At 40.8% G+C, this 22306-nt stretch overlaps 1 protein-coding gene across 9 annotated transcripts in view; it reads right to left on the reverse strand.

Moving 5' to 3' along the window:
• The window catches only part of znf592 (zinc finger protein 592), a 158423-nt gene that overhangs the window by 103869 nt on the left and 32248 nt on the right, over window positions 1–22306 (reverse strand). For 8 of the 9 annotated variants that reach the window (XM_068015382.1, XM_068015391.1, XM_068015381.1 and 5 more), the window contains one exon: window positions 12363–12473. The gene's annotated coding sequence lies outside the window, so the exon portion shown is untranslated. Of the gene's footprint in view, window positions 1–12362; window positions 12474–22078; window positions 22106–22306 lie in introns of those variants that run through there. The other variant, XM_068015384.1, reaches the window with a different exon arrangement.

The raw sequence follows: 22306 nt of genomic DNA on the forward strand, positions 1-22306 counted from the left end.
GAGTTGGTTTGGAAAATGAAAATGTTTATATTGGTCTACATTAGGAAAGACTGGATGGAGTTTTATTCTGTTCTGGCCTATGTTGTACCTGATCTGGAAACCCTTGGTGCTAACACTGGGCAAGAAAATTAGACAACAAAAATCCATTTCCCAGTTTCTTCTATTGATGAGCACAAACTTCATGCATCAAATTCTCCAACATAAGCCAAGGTAAATACACACAAGAGGAGCGTTCTAGCCCATTTCATTCCTGAAGACTGACAACTATTAAAACAAAATAATTTCAACCTTATGCAATCTGAGCTGAAATGTGTTTGAGCTGTGAAACGAAGTGAATAGGACAAATAGTGTCACTATACTAGCTTGTACTTTAAGTTGCATATCCAGTGCAAACACTAATGGAGGAGATACTCAAGACTTTGCAAAAACCTGGTTGGCAGCCTTCCATCTACGAAAGATGATGGACATGCAGCAAACAATCTATTTAGGCGGGGTGTCTTCTCTTGGTGCACCTTTGCTGATGGCTGTGAAGGCCAATCCTTGAGAGGCAGGTTCTGCCACAAATGCCACATGTGAAGCTGCCAAGTGACTCAGAGTTCTTATTTTTGACACTGGCGCCTGTTGCCAAGCTGCTGTAGCAACTTGTCGTCATGGTAGTGTACACCAGTCTATAGGATGTGTTGTCATTGCCTTCTTTTGTTAGCTAGTGACTCCCAGGTGCGATAGTCAACATTTAGGGTCTTCATGTCAGGCTTGCAAGCAATCTTGAAGCGGGGCTTTGGGGGGCCCACTGGTCGTTTGGCCCCGGCTACCTCACCATACGGAAGGTCCTTGGGTATGCGACCATCTTCCATCCTGTGGACGTGTACGATCCACTGAAGCCGCCTCAGTTTCATTTTAACCAACACTTGGGAGCTCTGCCTTTGAGAGGACTACCATATTTGTGATTTTGTCCTGCCAGGATATACCCATAATGTGTCGCAGACAATGAAGATGGAAATTATTGAGTTTCTTTTCCTGGTAGCTGTAAGTCACCCATGTTTCACAGCCTACAGCAAGGTGCCAAGAACACAGGCCTTATAAACCATCAGCATGGTCCTAAGCGTCACCAATTAACAGCTACCGGCATTTGAAAGGATTTATTCCACTCCCTAACTTCCAAAGACTACAAACACCAATATGTAAACATACCGATGCTCTAGAACACTATGAAAACTAATTTTTAAAAACATTATTTGACTTCAGGACATATTGTCCACCTTTAGTTCTCCGGAAAAGCTGGTGGTAAGTTTTCTTGAACTAGATTATAACATCTCAGACGATTAAACGTTAACTTTGTGGTATCAGATTGGAGTCACATGTAGGCCACATTGAGGAGGGCTGAGTAGCAGGCTGTGTTTCCTGAAGGACATTAACTGGATGTTAATGACAAATGTGGTCAGATCATCATAATTACTGACCTCAATTTCATAACTTGCTGTGTTATGGAATTTCAGGTCATAAGTTCTGGCTTCAGAACCACAACCGCTACACTACCGCACAAAACTTCTAATGAATGATTTGGAGAACTACGACCTATGCAACAACACATAGAAGAAAGTCACACCAACAAAATTTAAGTTTTTAGCCCCTTTCATAATACAAGGTGGAAAGGAAAAAATTAAAATAACTAACCTGAATTTATATAGCACCTTTCTAAGGATGCCTCAAAGCACTTTACAGCCCTTGTGAAGTACAGTCACTGTTGTAATCTAGGGAATGTGGTCATCAATTTGCACACAGCAAGGCCCCACAAACAGCAATGGGATATATAATCAAATAACCTGTTTTAGTGATGTTGGTTAAGATATAAACATTGCCAGGACAGTGGAGGCAACTCCCTGTTCTTGTTTCAATACAGTACCATGGGATCTTTTACATCCACCTGAGATGGAAGACATTTAGTGCCACTTTTAAAATCTCACTCAAAATACAGCAACTCCAACAGTGCTGCACTTGACTGTCAGCTAGATTTAGGACTTGGGTCTCTGGACTTGAATTCATGACCTCTCGAAGCAGAGGTCAAAATGAGCCAAGAAAACAATTAAATAGGGGGTTCTACTTGCTATTTTTTGCAATGTCATTAGTGAAGACTTTCAGTTTAGCAGCAGGACATGTAGATGCAGAGTAAAGTTTGCTCTAGTGCTCTAACAATGTTCCTTGGTTCCTCAAATAGTTTCCCAACCTAATACACCAATGTGAAAATTTCTACACGTATCAGTTATGCACTGGTGTTTAACAGAATGCCCCAGGGGCCGATGCTGGGACTTTGCCTGAGGTCTGGAATCACAGTCACAATGCAAGATAGTTAAATTCACAGATGACCAGATGACACCAAGCCTGGGCCAGTGGACTCAGAGAAGTCAACTAAGCTTTTACAAGGAAAGTCTGACAGCACCTGAGTTTATTAATGTCAAATGCAGTTCAGTATGGTCAATTGCAAGGTACTGTAATTTAGAAGAAAGAAAGTAAGACATCTTGTAGGTGAATTCAAAATTGTCAAGGGGCAAGATGAGTGAGACTTTGAGGTGTTACATAAATTTGGATATAGGAGCCTTGAGTCCATGAGTCAGTGCTTATACTGTTGTTTTGCCTATATCCTGGAGTGGACTAGCAGACTTAGGTAAAGTCTGATCTATGATTTTGCTGTGGAAAATAAATGTTGGGCTTCTGGAACCAGAATTAAAATACAAAAGCAGTTCAACATCGAGTTGTCACTTCTTATACCGAAATGGAGAGAGAAGGGCGGCACAGTGGCGCAGTGGTTAGCACCGCAGCCTCACAGCTCCAGGGACCCGGGTTCGATTCCGGGTACTGCCTGTGTGGAGTTTGCAAGTTCTCCCTGTGTCTGCGTGGGTTTTCTCCGGGTGCTCCGGTTTCCTCCCACAAGCCAAAAGACTTGCAGGGTGATAGGTAAATTGGCCATTATAAATTGTCACCAGTATAGGTAGGTGGTAGGGAAATATAGGGACAGGTGGGGATGTTTGGTAGGAATATGGGATGAGTGTAGGATTAGTATAAATGGGTGGTTGATGTTCGGCACAGACTCGGTGGGCCGAAGGGCCTGTTTCAGTGCTGTATCTCTAATCTAATCTAATCTAATGTCATTGTCATGGTCCTGTAGTTTTTTTTCCCGGAATATGCAGTTTGCCTTTAAGGCTTGCAAGGGATCAGTATTGCTTTAAGAGCCAGCTAGCCTCAGGAGTTATAGGAAGGTACATTTTGTTGCCTTAGAAACAGCCATTTGGAGACTGCATTCTCATCACCGTCGATATAGCCACTGGGAGTGACCCTGATGCGATACATTTGTTACAATTCAGTTTGAACTGGCAGTTGAAGACAGTTTGTCCTAACAGACAGACAGAAGACACAGACAGCTGTGATGAGCACACCTGAAAAAGAGCTCTCAGCCATTTAAACCGAAGGAATAGGATTTTAGTCTGTTTAATTATCTCTCAAAATTCTAAAACGTCAAGCCAAGACAGAGGTCTTTGGTAATTTAAATTGAAGAAAGGGGAGTTAGACTGTGACCATCTTTTATCCCTCAAAAATTCTAAAGTCAGACTGATTATATCGAAAGTGTTCACAAGTTGTTAATTGTTGAAATTCATCGCCAAAAAAGGAAGCATCACTGACGGCTGAAGTTAGACTACGGACTGTTCTACGTGGAAGAGCTTTTTCCCCATCGGATGGCTGCGAGGACTTCGAGCAACATCCAGCGAGGACTTAGAGCAACACTGGACTGTAAATTTGCAAGGACTCTAATTTTTTCTATTTTACATGTTTTTTATATCTTCATAGTGTTTAAGAATTTAGTTCTTCTAATTAAAGAGTTAATTTGTTGAATTAAAGATACCTGGTTTGATTAGCCTCATTCAGGGGTTAATACATGGTACAATATGGCTGGGTCTGTCTTTAATTTGGAAAGTTTTTATATGATATGTTAGCCGATCTGTGGAACGACGGGATTGAATTAACAGTGTGTTGGTCCCACCACAATCAGAATCGTATATTTTGACTGGGGGCTTTGACAGGAGCGGTCAGTCGTAGCAGTAACAAAAACAGAATGCTGGGTTATGCTGCCAAAACAGTTGATCTCAAATCTCCTGAAGTCAAAATAAATGTGTGAAGTATTCTTCCCCTCCTCACCCTTTGCTCCAAATAGCATTCTTCACCTCCTCAAATCAAATTGCCCCATCTCCATCCAACTCTCCACTTCGTGATGGCAGCGCCCCTCTGCCAATAAATGCTGGTACACTCGTTCTCCCCATCCCCGCCCCTCCCCAATCAGTTAATTCTGACAGTCTCCTTCCCCCCACCCCAAGTGTCACACTCAGCTTCTGCCTTTTCCTTCTCGTTTTCACGCCAGCCCAAGTCCCTTCATTGCCATCCATCCATCCTCCTTTTTGTCAATTTGCCTAATCTTCTCCTCCCTCCCGATCTTCACTGTTATCCATTGTCATGCAGGCCCCCACCTGCCAAGAATGGGGCACAGATATTTCACCACATGGACATTAAATTTTAAAACTGTTGCTGGGAAGAAAAGGCGGCCTATTACAAGGAGTTGCCAAGCCCCTGACTGGAAAGACACTTGCATAGCTTGGAAAGGACAAAGGCGCCACTCCCTGCTCCAATTTAATCCACAATGGACTTTTGATACCAGACATTTAAGGTGGAGAGGCTAGCATTCCAGGTTAACTGCTAAGATGGCCGAATACAGACATGTCTGACCACATGACTAACTGGCTGTTGGAGTTTATTTTAATTTGAACTTGCCACAGAGAATTTTTGAACTCAAAGCTCTTTGCTCCTGGACTGAGAACATCTCTCTCCTGTCTGCTCTCATCTTTTTCTCATGGAACTGAAGACCCATGAACCTCAAGAGAGAAAAACCTCCTATAGTGAACAAGATTTAAGAAGAATACTGGGCCCCAACGAAAAGTAAGACTACCTACAGAAGGACTACCGTGAGCTCGAAGCACAGTAACAAGAAACTCTTCTGATATTGCCTCAAACCTCTCTATTTTTTTCTTTTGCTCTTTTCTGTCACTATTTGCATGTGCGTATTTATTGCGTCTGCATGCTAGCATGGAGCGCGGCATGTATCCGTAGGCGTTAAATGAATTAGTTTAAGTTTCAATAAATTTCACTTTTCTTCTTTAAACCTAAAAAGGTCTGTTTGTGTTCATTTCTTTGTCTTATAATTGGAAAGCGGTGAACATGGATAAGCAAGGGGGAGCTCAAAACACTGTTTAAAATTAAACCATGTTACAATAAGACCTGAAGACTGAAAGAGACCCCTAGACACCTTTCTCACCTGGTCCTAACACCATGCCCTTTCCATCCTCTTCACTGTCATCTATTTAACCCTTGAATGGCATTCATTGCTCTTCTTCATTCTCCCTGCCCTGAACTCTGGCCCATCTGTCCGCTCTCACTGATAATCCAATGATTGTGGGCACTGTAGGCAAGTACTCATGTTCGTGCAAATGCTACCATCTATAGTATTACTACAGCTGCAACCAATATCATAAGAGGTGGTGAGGAGAAAGGGACCCTGGTCTGATCCATTCACAGTTGGACCTGATAGGAGTGGCATTGTGAGAAAGGAAGATGCATCAGTAATGTGAGGGGAGGTCTGGCTCACGCTGATTCAATTTGGCTTGGGTTCTGAATTGTGCTCCCTGTAAAGTATTGCCTTATGCATTAAGGGACTATATGTCTATGAATCTTTTAAATTTTAAGGACATTTTAGTGAACCAAGTATCGACAGTAAGAATGCATTGCAGTACTGGGCGGCACAGTGGTTAGCACCGCAGCCTCACAGCTCCAGCGACCCGGGTTCAGTTCTGGGTACTGCCAGTGCGGAGTTTGCAAGTTCTCCCTGTGACCGTGTGGGTTTCCGCCGGGTGCTCCGGTTTCCTCCCACAGCCAAAGACTTGCAGGTTGATAGGTAAATTGGCCATTGTAAATTGCCCCTAGTGTAGGTAGATGGTAGGAGAATGGTAGGGAATATGGAATTAATGTAGGATTGGCATAGATGGGTGGTTGTTGGTCAGCACAGACCTGGTGGGCTGAAGGGCCTGTTTCAGTGCTGTATCTCTCTATGACTCTACTGGTGGAACTAATATTGTAAATTGGGGTATGTCACAGATGCTGTGTTTTGGATGAGACGTTATACTGGCACCAAGTCAGCCCTCGCAGGTGAATGTAAAAAAATTCATGGTACTATAAGAGAAGGGGAGTTCTACCTGGCAATCTGGCCAATATTTATCCCTCAGCCAATATTATTTTTTAAAAAAGATTTTAAAAAAAGTCATTTTCTCATTGCTGTTTGTAGGAGTTTGCTATATGGAAATCGACTGCAACGTTTTCTACATTATAACAGTGATTAAATTCCAAAAAGTACTTCATTGGCTATAATCCTGAGGTTGTGGAAGACATTATATAAATGCAAGTTCTTTCTTCTGCACAAAAAAAGGCAACATTAACCCTATATAAATCATTGGTTAGGCCGCATTAGAATATTGTGTCAAGTTCTGGTTGCCCTTTTTTAGGCCATGGGAAATCACTGAGATGATATAAGGATTGATTTGCTTTACTTATTGGGAGAGATGAGAGACATTGAAACTCTTTTCACTGGAGCAGAGAAGGCTGAGGACATGACAGAGTTTCATTAATCTAAGATCACCAAAAGAATGGAGAGCAAGATTAGGAGATCTTTTTTTCTTTAAATGCACATGGCTTTCAGGACATGGAAAGGCCTGACCACAAACAGTGATGAATGCAAAATTCATAATAGTTTTTAACAAGCAAGTGGATAAATATTTGAGAAGGAAAAATTAAAAAGGGTGCAGGAAAGGTCAGAGATTGTGACTAAGTGGATAGCTCTTTAAAAAGTCTGCACAGGCACACTGGGCTAAATTCCTTCTGTACTGTACAATTCTGTGATTTTGAGAGATACTGCATCTCTTCATGTTGGGCTGCATTAAAACCTAGGCCTGAAACATGAAAGGGTACTGTGATAATTCACATCACTCAGCCCAATATTCAATAATTTTTTACTAAACTGGACAGGCAACCTGCTAAAAAGATCTTGCTCCATCCTTTCCCGGTTAGGTTTCATCACTTGTATGTTGTGCTTGGCAGCAGTGGAAGGGAAGCTTGCAATTCAAGCATTTTGGGTGGGTAGGGATGTTGTGAAAAAAAAACTTACGGGTAATGTGGTTTTTGGTAGAATAATTTGAAAAGGGATTCAAATTTATCTCCAAACACATTGGCTCCCTCGGCAAGCCACATGCTTATTAATCTTTTCCAACCTCTAAATTGGCAATGTGACTCAGAAGTGGATGTATTGAGCCACTGAGATTGAGTAAAACCAGTCAGCAACATGACAAAAGGAGGGCATCATTATCAACAATGAACACACACATTCAAAAGAACAGACTTTTCTGGCACTATGTTAATCATTTATCTGAATCCCATAGCAGTGTCAAGTTGTACAAAGAGTTGTTTACAAGATACTCCAATGCCCTTAAGCCAGTCTGTCAAACTCCTTAGGGGTTTGTCTCAAAACTCATCACTCCAGTGCAAAGGTAAGATACTTAAATTCTATATGCTGACTAAACTCCACACATATCTAGATTTCATTTTCTCTTCCTCCTTATGAATATTGCGCACTGACTGAATTTTTGCACCAGTTGTTCTGATTTTTTTTGTTTAATATGCTGGATTACACAAAACCCATGGCAGGTTCGTATTTATTATCTGATACTGCAGGATTTTAAGAAAACAGCAACAGTACAACTTTGTGCAGCCCAGTAACTCAGTCTCAGCTAAACCCCAGTTTCTTGGCAAATTATTCACATTTCTTTTGACAGCTTCACTGTGTATGACTAGGCCTGACATTACACACCTTGCTAATATTTATTCTAAGCAAAGACAGAGGAGGACAGAGTCTAAAGGTGCTTTCATTTCTTATACTTGCCTGCGGTTCCTCGGACTATGTGCATATTGCTAGCTGCAGCAGATATACTCGAGTACCAGCTGCCTGCATGCTGCATGTTCAGGCTCGACACTCTGTCAAGCTGCTTGGTGTGCGTCATTAAAACTCTCAGCTCTGAGACAACGCGGCTCTGATGTGCATCAGAGCAGATTTTGGCTCAATGGTAAACCAACTTCTTCCCTCAGAGAAACACTACATTTCAAACCTGCCTCCTCCTTTGCACAAACTAGTTTCACAAACTGGCACAGCCTGCTTCTCTTATGTTAAAAAAAACCATCCAAACAAGTCTACCAACGGCCCTAAGCAGTACCAAAGGGATAGCTGAGAATTAGAAAAAATTTTAAACGAGCCACTTGTTGATGCAATGTGGTTTCCCCAGGCATAACTACTGTAACACAGATCCTTTGTTCCATATCTTAACCACTCCTAGGTCACAACAAAAGCAGACTGAGAAAATTTACTTTAAACCCACTTCATTCATTCAAACAGAAAACTAGCAATATCCACAGACAATGGTGTGCAATAAAATAAAACTTAAACTATTAAAACAAATTTACTTTGTGGGAATTCTCTTCTACCCTTTTTGTCGCCAGTATATTGTTTGAACAAAATAAACACCCAAATTTGAAAGGACGGGATTAGACATAATTTCTCACAAACATTAGTTCAAATTTTGTCACTAGAAAATCCCAAAATAGACACACAGGAACTCAATTACCATAATCAAAAAGACAAGTTATGACTAAGTGCTTTTGTCGATTTCTCCCCCTCCCTTGGGTGCTAATGGTTTTCCTTTATTTGTTGGAAATATAACCTGCACTTTTGTTACAGCATTATTCACAGAATCCCCAAAATGATCATCTATCCAAATTTTCACATGAACAAATAGACTCCATTTATAAATGCAGAAGTTTTACAAATCATAATTACTAAGATCTTCTGTAACTAAATTTAAACTGCACTCTGCCATCTTTTACACATTATAACATATGGTGCACCAAGCCATATAGATAAGGAAAATCATTGGTCTGCACCAAGTTAACTGATCTCAGCTAGGGATGATGGTTTTGGGGAGGGGAGGCGAAAAGGGTCTACAAATAACTGGGCACTTCTTGTTTAATGTCACATATGAACAATGGCCATTATCAAATCACAAGAGGGGCACGTTAGCATCCATGGAATAGAATCAATCCGCAAATAGTGGAAACCAGTAATGAAAATGGCATATTCCCCACACGTTTAAGAGGCAACTTGACAAATACATGAATAGGACGGGAATAGAGGGATACGGACCCCGGAAGTGAAGATGGTTTTAGTTTAGACAGGCATCATGATCGGCGCAGGGCCGAATGGCCTGTTCCTGTGCTGTTCTTTGTTCTTAAACCATGCACTGATCCAAATTCACAATGGTAGAATTCTACAGAACAGGAGGAGATCGTCATTTGGCCCGTCAAATTTGCATTAATGGTTTTTCTGTACAGGCCATATTTCATCGAATCCCACTCTCGAGTACGCTCTCCACATCCTTTAATATTTCCTTTTTCACAAGCAAATATCGGAATCCCTTTTTAAAAAATGTATGGACTCCGCTTCAATAATAGTTTGTGATGGAGGATTGAGGTCAATAATTTTAGATCATAAAAAAAGAGAAAAATGGGGACAGAAGTTAAGTTTTTTTTTCTGATTTTTTTTTTCACCACCACTTGTTTCTTTCTTAGTCCCTTTACTTTGTGTTCGGACAGCTGCTATCCTGTCATTTACGCCTCATCCAGACACATCTTTTGTTTCGTCGCCTGTCTCATAACTACCCACTTCGGCTTTGTACCATGAAACCTTTTGCCATTTAATCTCTCCTGCCCTCTACCCTCTCACAAACCTTTCCTTTTATTCTTCTTCACCCCTCCCCCCTTTCACTTGCTCAAAACCTAATACATTTCTAACTTTTGCCAGCTCTGATGATAGGTCACACAGACCTGAAACATTAACTCTTGTTTCTCTCTCCACAGATGCTGCCTGACCTGCTGAGTAATTCTAGCATTTTTGGTTTTTGTTGCAGATTTCCAGCATCCGCAGTATTCTTCTTTTGTATACAAATCTGATGCTGTTTGAAAGAAATACAGCAAACTTGCATTTATATAAAGCTGTTCACAACTTCTGGATGTCCCAAATGTTTTACAGATGAATACAGTTTGAAGTATAGTACCTTCTCCAATTTTTGGAGCCAATTTTTACAGGTTGCATAAACAGCAATGTGGTAAATAACCAGTTAACCTGCTTAGTGGTATTAGTTGAGGGATAAATGGTGGTCAGGATATTGGGAGAACTCCCCTGCTCTTCTTTGAATAGTGTTATCATGGTATCTTTTATGTCCATATGTGTGGACAGATGGGGCTGTGGCTTAAAGTCTCATCTGAGAAAAAAAAAAATCGCTGCTCTGGCAGCACAGCACACCCTTGATTAAATAAACACTAAACAAGACAAGAATGGCTTTGAAGTGTACCGAATAGAGGAGTGATCACTTTTCTTGGCAACCTGTCAACAAAAATCACATTATTCCATCGCTAGGAAGATCTAGACTTTGTGGAAAACACTGTTACTAAGTGTTTGATATGCATTAGCCTTTCAACAGTTTCATTTTTTAATTTTAACATTTACTTGCAGCACCTTTCACTTCACACAACTTGGGGGTAGAAAAGGTGTTTGAATATGTTTGCTTGAATAGCTAGAGTCCTTGAAAATGAGACGGGATATTGACTGTTATTGACCTCAGTCATGAAAGTGAGATAAATCAACACATACACAGCTGAAGAGCTGCTGAACTAATGCCGATATTTCAGCTGGGAAGGATTTTTGAATATTTTTGTTTTAATAGTGAGTCATTGAAATGAGCTGGCATGTCGTTTGGAGTGATTCCGGACCTCATCATGAAAAGATGCCAAATTAATGTGCACACAGCTGAAGAATTGCTGAACTAATTGGTGGTCCCCCCCACTGCTCTTCCTCCACCCACACAACACCCCTCCCCACCCTGAAACTGGCCAGGGAACTCTTCCAGACAATTTTCTCCAATGCTGTCATCAATATTCACTGTTTAAACATCACCACAATTGTGGTGGTTCACCAAAAAGGGTCAAAAATAGCTTGGACTCTATTCATGTTAGCAGGCTGGTGTAAAGATGATAGCAGAAATCTGCACTCACTTCCGTGTACTTAAAAATGAGGTTGCAAGGTCTGGAAGGGATTTCCAACTGAATGTGCAGAATGCAGTTGGAGATTTCCTTTGCAGAATGTCTCGAGTGCGCAAGCGCAGTCTAATACCTCAGAGGCCATTATGATTTGAAACTCCTATTGACATTGGGGTTTACTTCTGAAACATGTAATCGAGGTTCAAAAATAAAGTTTAATTCCTTGCAGAAAGAATCTCCAATAACATTCTGCTCAAAGTGGAAATATTAAATCCTGCAGAGCTCTTTCATTGTTCCTCAATTTTTGAATTTAATTGCATCGGCTGAGGTCCACGATAATCATGTAGAAAAAATCCTTTATCTGGTAATGGGTGCAGCAAAAGTGTTACAATTACCATTTGTGGTGATGTCGGGAGAACAAAAGAGGAGAACAGAAAAAATAGGAGATAAAGGGACAAGTGGAGGAAGAGAAGAGACTGGGGGAAAAAAGGGTGAGCAGAAGAGGCTATGAGACACCAGGAAGGGAAAGACAAGGACATCTGAGGGCAGAAACAGGAAACAGTGGTGTGTCTGCATGTATACATGGGGAGGAAGGGAAAAGAGTACACAAGGTTCAAAAAGCCTTAAAATGATTTCTTGGAAAGTAGAGTGTGCTTTCAACAAAAACAAATTTGCATTTATATCACGCATCTCCTGTCTTTATGACTTCCCAAAGCACTTCAGTCAATAAATTACTCAAAGCCAAATCACATCCAATTTGTGCACAGCAAGGTTCCACAAACAATAAAGTAATAACCAGTTAATCTGCTTTGTTCTGTTTGTTGGGTAGAACTTTGACTAGGACACGGAGAACTCCCCTACCCTTCCTTGAATAGTGCCAGGGAATCTTTTTCAGTGGGCAGACAGGGTTTTGGCCTGATTTCTCATCTTAAAAATGGTGTTTCTGACAGTGCAACACTCCCTCAGTACTGCATCATAATTCCAGCCTAGATTATGAGCTCAAGTCCTGCAATGAAGTTCAAATCTTAAACTTCTGACTCAGATGCAAGTGTTAGCAACAAGTAAAACTGACGACTAGAATTTGATCATATATTCTATTCTCATCAGTTAAAAAATAAATAAGGTTAACTTACAGAAGTTCTCTTTGTTACAGATGCTCTAGAACACTTCCAGTTCAGCAACCTTTCTGCAGATCAGCTGGATTGACACGACTGCCAGCCGATCACATCTGTCTCTTGGGCAGTCTAGAAACATTGCAATAGTATTATTTTATGTATAATGAAACACTCCAACCTCAACATTTCGTAACTATTAAAACAGTTAATTTGCATTAAAATCTTGTCAGCTTCAAAGGTCAGGCATTTTTACATTGACAGTTACCTTTTTTTTCACTTCATCATAGATTTTACATTTTAGGTGTGAATTAATCTCAAAAACAGTATTTATTATGCAGCAAATAAGCAGCATTGCAATGTACCTGTACCATTTCAGGCTGCGCTGAAAAACATTCCTATAAAGCAACAGACCGATTAGAGGATTTTACATCATGTGCAGGAGTGTTCTACAGTTGTAGCAGAGTACATTATTTTATAAAATGGATTATTACTCACTACAAACCTTTTACATAGACAGCTACGTCCATTATACCCATGGTGTGGTCCAAATTGGTACCACTGACATAGGCAGGAAGAGGGAGGAGGTCCTGAAAGCAGATTTTAGGAAGGAAATTAAAAAGCAGGACCTCAAGAGCAGTAATCTCAGGATTACTCCTAGTGCGAGTGGGCAGAGGGATAGGAGGATTGATCGATTGAACACGTGGCTGGAGAATTGGTGTAGGAGGGAGGGCATCAGATTTCTGAGGCATTGGGACCGGTTCTGGGGCAGGTGGAACCTGCACAAGATGGACGGGCTACACCTTAACAGGACCCCAACTAATATCCTCGCAGGGAGATTTGTTAGTGCTGTTGGGGAGGTTTAAACTAGTTTGTCAAGGGGATGAGAACCTGAGGGCTAGTTCAAATTGGAAGGAAGTAAAGCTGGTAACAGGAGATAGAAAAGTAGCAAGCGACATTAGAAGGCAGGCAAAACAAAGGCGAGCAACAACTAGGTTTAGAGTGCAGAACAACGTCAAGACAACACGGTTAAGGGCACTCTATCTGAATGCATGCAGCATTCGCAACAAGCTGGACGATTTAAAGGCACAAATAAAGGTAAATGGGCATGATCTAACTGCCATTACGGAAACGTGGCTACAGGGTGACCAAGACTGGGAGCTGAATATTCAAGGATATTTGACATTTAGGAAGGGCAGGCAAAAAGGAAAAGGGGAGTTGTTGTGCTGATAACAAGGGATGGGATCAGTACATTAGTAAGGGAGAATCTCAGACAGACGAACAAAATGTGGAATCTGTTTGGGTGGAACTAAGAAAGAGGAAGGAGCAGCAAATATTGGTAGGAGTTGTTTATAGGCCAAACAGTAGTGGTAGTGTGGGGCATGGCATTAATCAGGAGATCAGAGAAGCATGTAGCATGAGTAACACAGCAATCATGGGTGACTTAAATCTACATATAGACTGGTAAACCTAATGAGCACTAATGCTGTGAAGGACGAGTTCCTGGAGTGTGCTAGGGATGGTTTTCTAGAGCAGTATGTTGAGGAACTGACTAGAGAACAGGCTAAACAAAGGAGGGCCACGAAACTGATAAAGAAAGGGAGAACAAAATATGAATGTAAACGAGCAAAAAATATAAATAGACTGTAAAGGCTTCCATAAAGGTGTAAAGGTGCGTGAAAAGGAAATGTTTGGCTAAGACAAATGTGGGTCCATTACAGGCAGAGTCAGGAGAATTTATAATGGGCAGAGAAGCGAGATGATTACTTTGTGTCTGTCTTCACTGAGAAAGATACAAGAAATCTCCCAGAATTAGAGATCCAAGGAGATGAGGAATTAAAGAAAATTGGTATTAGTAAGAAGGTCGCATTGGAGAAATTAACGGGGCTGAAGTTTGATTAGTCCCCAAGACCTAATATTCTATATCCCAGAAAGAGGTAACTATGGAGATAGTGAATGCATTGGTAATCATCTTTCAAAATTCTATAGATTCTGGAATGGTGTCTGCAGATTGGAAGGTAGCAAATGCCACTCCACTATTTAAGAACAGAGAGAGAGAGAAAACAGGGAACTACAGATCTGTTAGCCTTAAAACAGTAGCAGGGAAAATGTTAGAATCTATTCTAAAGGATGTGATAAATGGACACTTGGATCTGATTAGGCACAGTCAACATGGATTTATGCACAGAAATCATGTTTGATGAACCTGTTGGAGTTTTTTTGAGAATGATACTAACAGAATTAATAAAGGGGAGTCGGTAGAGGCAGTATACTTGGATTTTCAGAAAGTTTCTAATAAAGTCCCCCACAGGAGGTTGGTTAGCAAAATTAAAGCGCATGGGATAGGAAGTAATATACTGGCATGGATTAAGGATTGGTTAATAGGCAGAAAACAGAGAAGGAATAAACGGGTCATTACCGCGTGGGCAAGCTGTGATTGTTTGGTGATGTCTTAATTTAGCTGCCCTTTGTGACCCCCAAACGAATACAAAACGGGCCTCATGCACTCCAGGCCTCCGTGCACCCCACATATCTCCGCATACATCAGGCTTTGCCCACCAAATCAACCCAATCAGAAAAATAGAGACACAAAAACTGATTATATATAACCTCTCTCGGCACAGTACCACAAGGAAAGCTCAGCCACAATGGCATCAGTAACAGGACTTTAATTGCAAAGTTCTACAAAATAAACAAAAGGAAACTACATGGCATCATAAAGCATAGCAGGTCACCGTTTGGTTCATCAGTTCCGTGCCAACTCCTTAAAAGAGCTATCCAATTGTCCCACTGTACTGGTCTTTCCCAACAGCCCTGCAAATGTTTCCTTTTCAAGCACATATCCAATTTCCTTTTGAAATTGTCTACTGAATCTGCTTTTACCACCTTTTCAATTCAAGATTTAAAAAATTCTCATCTCCCCACTCTCAAAGTTATTTTGCCACTTACATCTGTGTCCTCTGGTTACTGATTCTCCTGCCGGTGCAAACAGTTTCTCCCCATCTACTCTATCACAATTATATGAATTTTTTAACATGTCTATTAAATCTCTGAACGTTCTCCACTCTCAGCAACAATTCCAATTTCTCTAGTCTCTTTACATAACTGAAATTCCTCATCCCTGGTATAATTCTAATAAATTTCTTCTGAACCCTCTTCAAAAAAAACACTTGCATTTAAATAGGAACCTTCATGAACTCAGGACTCCTCAAAACACTTGACAGTCAACGAAGTACTTCTGAAGTGTAAACACTATTGTCATTTAGGAAACGTGGCAGCCAACTTGCACACAGCAAGTTCCCACAAATGGCAATATAATAATGACCAGATAATCTGTTTTAGTGATGTTGATGCAGCACAGGTAGATAAGGTGGTTAGGAAGGCATATGGGAGACTTACATTTTCAGGCCACACAGGTTGTGGTTACATACTGGAATTAAGTAATGGTGTACATCAGATCATCAGGATTTTCAAAAAATTGTGTCCCATCTACTATTTACTTCCTTTACCACTATCTAATTGGCTCCTTCTAACCACAAAACAGAGTAACCAATTTCTAGAAAATCAACAACTCTCATCCAATGGACTTCCAGTGAATCCAAGATCAAAATGGTTTTTAGACCCCAAGAGCTCCAAACCTAAATGCTCCCCAATTGAGGTGAAAGAAAAATCAAGAGTACCTGGCTGATGCTGCCTCAGGAAGACCAAGAAGCAGATGACTGCGAGTAAACCCATAGCTGAGCAAAGCAAAGCACAGCAATGTTTCTCAGAACAGTACTTTCACCTTCCCTGCCTTGTTGCCTAAAATCAGCTCCCAGCTCTCTGCAAAGATCCCAGCTTCACGCTCTGGAAAATTTCTCAAAGCCTCCCCAGTCAGCCTTCATTTTAACAGCTGATCTACTGGCTCCTTGCACCTCAATTTGATCACCCTGAACCATAAAATCAGCGGCCTCAGCATGAATTCAAATGCTGCTTGCCGATCTGCCCACTTTGGTCTGTTTCTACAATTCCACTCTGACCTCAGAGCAAGAGCCCCTCAAATATAGTGGAATACACCTTACGCTAAAATGCACTCACCCCCCAGGATTGTGCCAGCAGCTTCAGCAATATTTCCCCAATAGAGTTGTTGACTTGTTTTTCCACTAAAGCACCAAAAACCTAAAATGAATGAGAGACTGAACCTTCTACCTCACCCATTCAGGGAAGTCAGGAGTCAAATTGCTGCCCCCATCTCCAGCAATGCCACCCTCAAAGGAGGACTGAGAAGGAGCATTAACAGCTGAACTAAAGGTAGCCCATTCACAAAGACTGCTGGTCACACCATGGACCGTGGCCCCAATACCACTCCTCCACATCCAATGGTAGCTGCCTCCAACTTAAGAGCTGAGGAGTAACCTTAATTATTAGCAATTGCCTCTTCATTCTGGAGTCGACCAGGCCCAAAGAATGGCTGTTCTATTCTAATGAACAGTCAACTAGCCAAAACAGATTATTGTTCAACCTTTATGTCCAGTGATAAAGGGATGTATGGGCTCTGCTTGGAACCCAAGAACAAGTCAGTCTGGAAATCCATACAATGCAGGCAAATTTCATACAGGCCCAAGGCACCAGATAGTTCAAGGCCCACTATCGATTTTCTAAACCTCTTGATGCCGAACCCAAAAGACCATCATTGAATCGTACTCAGCTCTTCCTTCGCGCCCAAATATACTGCTGTGCCCAGAGTATACCCAATACCATAATGCACCACTGCATACATCTAGGTACTGAGATAAATTATAGAGACTTAAAATATGTAGGTATGTCTTTTTTTTGTTACAGAATATAGAAACACATCCAATAAGATCATAGATGCCACCATCTTAGAAACTGCAGAAGATCTTGATGCCAGAGTGTGGGAAGCACAAATCCCAAGTCACAATCCCTTTGCTCTCAAATTACAGACCACACACTCCCTCCACTCCCAACTTTGCCCTAATCCTTAGCCCTAGGCAACAATGTCCTCCTCCTAGAATTAACGCCTACACACCCAGACCTCAACAGGAGGTCATACAGAACTTTAACCTCTGGCAGCTGGATATGCCTCCCTTTACATGTTGTTCTCCAGATCCAGGGAGATCCACAATCTCTTTACTACTGTTTTGTGTGTTGGTGGTTTTTTTATCCTACCTAACAGCAGTAGTCCTAATCCCATAAACCCATCTTGTTCCCAAATCACTTTATCCCCCTTTTCCACTGGCCACTTATTTAATCGCCATTTTAATGCTGACATGGTCTCTCCTTCAGTTACAAACTCCAATAGTGCATTCCACAGCCTCACAGCGCTTCATGTTTAAAAATAAATTCACATTTTCCCCAACCACCATATGCCACCTCCTCAATGAAGGAGGTTTGCTGCAAAACTTTCTTTCTAAACTGTACAAAATCACCTTGTGGAGAAGATATTACCTCGATCAGATAGCTCCGACGATGTACACAAACATCCTTGGAAAATTTCACGGCTAAAAAAGATCATTCCAGCAGTTGTACCCAAGGTCAGGGGTGTGCAAGTTCTGGCTCCGGAGTTGCAATCGGCTTTATAACATTTCATTTGCGGCTCAACTTTTTCCAGCTGAATTGCATTGACATGAAAAAAAGCCTAAAAAATTGTCAAGAAAAATAAGAGCCATGCTTTTATTGTGGGGATAAAAAGCTAATTTGGCTGCACCTTACAGTTTTAACTTATTGTTTTAATGAAAATCATCATACTCCAAATAAACCTGTTTGAATGGTATAGCTACACCATGGTTATAGATAATGCCTTTGGTTTGAAGAACAGATTTTATGGTTGTGACCGTTATTGTTTCTAACACAGCTAAGATGATAAATTGTTCTGAACGTGCTATTAGAAGCTTTTTTTATTATAAGAATCATTAGCGAAAATACGGTCTTAATTCTGCGCAACTTAAGTTATAGTTTGTTTTACAGATGACTTTACTGACAAAATTAAAGTCAAAAAATGCAATAATTCAGAGTTAGGCCTATTTTAATTGATTTTTTTTATTGTTACATAAACTCAATGTATTCATTATATATGCAAATTATGCTTTCTACCAGAGACACTTGGCAATTTGCCAAGTATTTGGTTTAGAAATGCTGAAATTTCATCTTGCAGCTCCCAATAGTTTTTTTTTTAATTTTTGACAAATTTTTAAAAAAAGGCTCTTCAGGTTAAAAAGGTTGCAGACTCCTGGTCTAGGGTAATCATCCCTGAATCTAAGTTATTTATTTATCACCTCCCACCATTAACCTGTTTCAAAAACCAACAACCCACTTGCATAAGTTTATACTCAATCACTGCTTCCTGCTGTCTCATGCCAAGACAAACAGCCCTACATCACTGAGTCTTGTTAATTTGACAAGCTCAAACATACTCTTCAGTCTTCTCCCCAATGAGGGGAGTTCCGATTGCTTGAGTCTATCTTTATGTTTTATTCTTCATCCCCATCACCTCAGTAGCTTTTCCCTGTATTTTTTCCAGTTGGGCTACATAGAATCATAAAAAGTTTAAGGCACTAAAAGAGGCCATTTGGACCATGTCTGGCTACATCTTTTCTGTTGCGTGGTTTCTAAAAATGCACACAATAGTCTTTAGAATGGCAGCATTACTTCCTTTGATCTTCACTGCATTTCTCTTTTTGTACAATAGCTGTATTAACAGACACCAAACATTTACTATGATCCCAGACCCTTTTCCTGATCCATCTTGTTCAGTATTTTTCACTAATCTTGTAACCTCTCTGCCTATTCCGTCCCAAAATGGATGACTTTATTTAATGCAGCTGTCAATTGTTCATCCATCTCTGCAAACAGTTCAACTTCCCGTAAAGCTTGTTCCATCTTCCACTCCTACCACAGTGTCATCTTCAATCTTTGAGATGAAGCTACAGGTACTCTCTTCCAGATAATTTATGAAAATGCTGAAATATCAATCCCAATACTGAACCCTGCAGGACTCCAGTCTACACACTCCAATACTTCCTATTCATAATCCAATCCATCTCAATATACTTCCACTAAAACCCTTTAGCTAATTTTCTTAATTTTTCTCTGAGATACCTGAACAAAAGCCTTACTATTCTTTTATAATTCCACAAAAAAAATATTGCATTTGTCTGGCATGACTTCCATTAACCAATTAGTTTATTTCTCTCCAAGCCTTCCACGAACTTATGTCTTTTGGATGAGATATTGAACTGAGACCCTGTGTGCTCCCTCAGGTGCACTTAAAGATCCAATGGCACTATTATGAAGAGGCACAGGGGCATTCTCCTTGGTGTCCTAGCTAATACTTATCCCTCAAACAATGTCACAAAAATAGATTATCTGGTCATTATCACATTGTTGTTTGTGGGAGCTTGCTGTGCACAAATTGGCTGCCATGTTTTCTACATTACAACAGTGACTACACTTCAAAAGTACATTATTGGCTGTAAAAAGCTTTGGGGTGTCCTGTAGTTGCGAAAGCCACTATACAAATGCAAATCTTTCTTTTTTCTTATCCTTAATTTTGGATTCTAGAGTATTCCCTTCAACTGATGAGAGGTTAGCTGCATTCTGACGGTCAGCTCATTAGCATCCTTCTTCTTAAGCAGTCCCTTGGCAACGATCTAAGATCTTAAAGGGATCACTCTTAAAGGCAATGATACAACAATATTTACATGAAATGATCACAAAAAATTATTGCAATTTCGATTTCTGCCTAAGCAAGCAGAAGACAGTGTTGGGTAATTCTTCTTAATTGGCAAAATGTTGTAAATGAGTTTCTGCTCAGGATTATGTTGCTATTGTTTTGCATGACAGTAACCATCACGGGTACTTTGGATTGAAAACCACAAAAATACAATGCCATGTTGCCAACTAATCATTTAAATATAGAAATGCAATTAAACCAAAACAGGCAATGCCCATGAAATCCTATAGGGCTTTTCTGATCTTCACATTGACTCCAGCACAACACTGCAACTACATCCATCTGCCAGCAGACCGAACCTCATCTAGTTTGCTTGCTGCTCCAGCCCTCCCAAATGCCCCTAGATCTGAGTCTTACTGCCACCCATCGCTCCACCATGTCAGGCCCAAGCCTGTCCACCCCATTCTCAAATCCTGGATTAAGCACAGACAGCCAATTAACGCCCAGTCCGTGCCAACTGCGTAGGTCACACCTAGACACTAAGCACCCCTTACTTCCTCCTGGCCTGAAGCCCAAACCCCAGCAACCGTATTTTTCTTTCTAATCTATCCTATACAGTCTCTTACAACACCTACCTCCAATGTGTTACATATTGGCTGCTGCCATCTTGCTTTAACCAAAGCACATCAGAAACTGAATACATCAGTAAATAATCAGATACATAACAAAGGGTAGAAAAATACTTACAAAAAGAGAAAGATAGCAAGACGACAACATTCATAGAGAAATACAGACACAAGGGAAAAAAGTGAGAAAGAGGGAGCCTGGTCTTTATAGTAAGGTTAGTGGAGTGGATGATAACCAGTACAGAACACCTGGGTCTTTCATAGCCAGCAGCAACTCACAAAGCAAATTCACAAGGTTGGTTGTGGGGTTGCCAGATTTTTTTCCAAATGAGCCCCATCTGTCGGGAGCTATAGCCCAGCAATCCACTAAAAAGTCACAAAATAAAGGAAGAACTCCCTCTTCAAATAGTGGCATTGGAACATATAGAAGGGACCCTTGGTTTAACATCTCATTGAGGACAGCACATCCAACAATGCAGCATTCCCTCAGCACTTCAAAAAGTCTCAGCTTAGGTTATGGGCTCAAATTTCTGGAGTGGGGCTTAAATCCACAACCTTATGACTGAGAACCACTTTATGTAATATCTTGTACATTACATGGTATAATGCTCCTCTCTTATCCTTTGACTTACTGCAAGCAATGTCTCAGAAGATCAGCCGATTATTTTTTAACCATGATGTGCAGCATTAGTTGCAGCTCAAAATCATGAAACAGACTTCCACAGTTGGAAGTCTCAAAGCATCCCACCACTGCCAAATAATAATAAAGCCCTAATAAAGCCCAAAGGGACATGCCTGACTTAATTAAATTGAGTAAGCTTAGGCATAACCTTAGGGACTCCTAAGTATGCACCAGGTTTTGTGGGAGTTTAACGAGTTCAAACTGCACAGCTTACTTATCAGTAAGCTTTCTGCTGGCTGCCCAGCTAGGACCAATACCCATTAGCTCAGTGTCTTGCAGGGTTATCTGGAGTGGGATATTAAGAATCCTGTCGAACTGACAGGTCTCCCCACTACAGGTTTCATTGTTGCACCAGGCTGTCTAGTTAAATCATCAACAGTGCCCTAGATTATTGCTGATCTGCCTATTTCAGATATTAGATTAGAAAGTAAACCACAGAAAATCAACTTAGCTCCAAATTTTCATGGAGACATCTCACCTTGGAGCACCTCAACCAAGGAGTAGAGTCATTAGTTGATCCTTGGGTATATGTCAACCATGTGTTTAAGTTATTGCTGGGTCAGCGGGTACTCCTCAGCAACATGACGTTTAATACATCAACATACAATGTTAATCTATATTCTCATGGTGGGGCCTTTGGCAAAAGGGAAGTGTCCTCCACAAGGTTGATTTACACTCTCTGGTACTGTTGCCACTGCAGGCCACAATACTCACACACTCTCCATCCAAACATTGTCCCTTTTTGCCACAAACCTACCTCTCAGTTTAGTCCTAGACATCACACATGGGCCAGAGGACACTTTCCTGAAACATCAAGCAGAACTGTTTGAAATACACTCTGTGCACCGGAAGCTCTAATGTAATTGACAAAAGATGAGCAAGACTAAGTACTCTTTGCCCCTTCTCAGTATGGTCTTGAAGGACTATATTCCAGCTGGCATCTGCAGGAACATGAGGTATCAGTATCAATGAATAACTGGAACAG

Source organism: Heterodontus francisci, chromosome 35 (assembly GCF_036365525.1).
Source record: "Heterodontus francisci isolate sHetFra1 chromosome 35, sHetFra1.hap1, whole genome shotgun sequence".
Taxonomy (NCBI): domain Eukaryota; kingdom Metazoa; phylum Chordata; class Chondrichthyes; order Heterodontiformes; family Heterodontidae; genus Heterodontus; species Heterodontus francisci.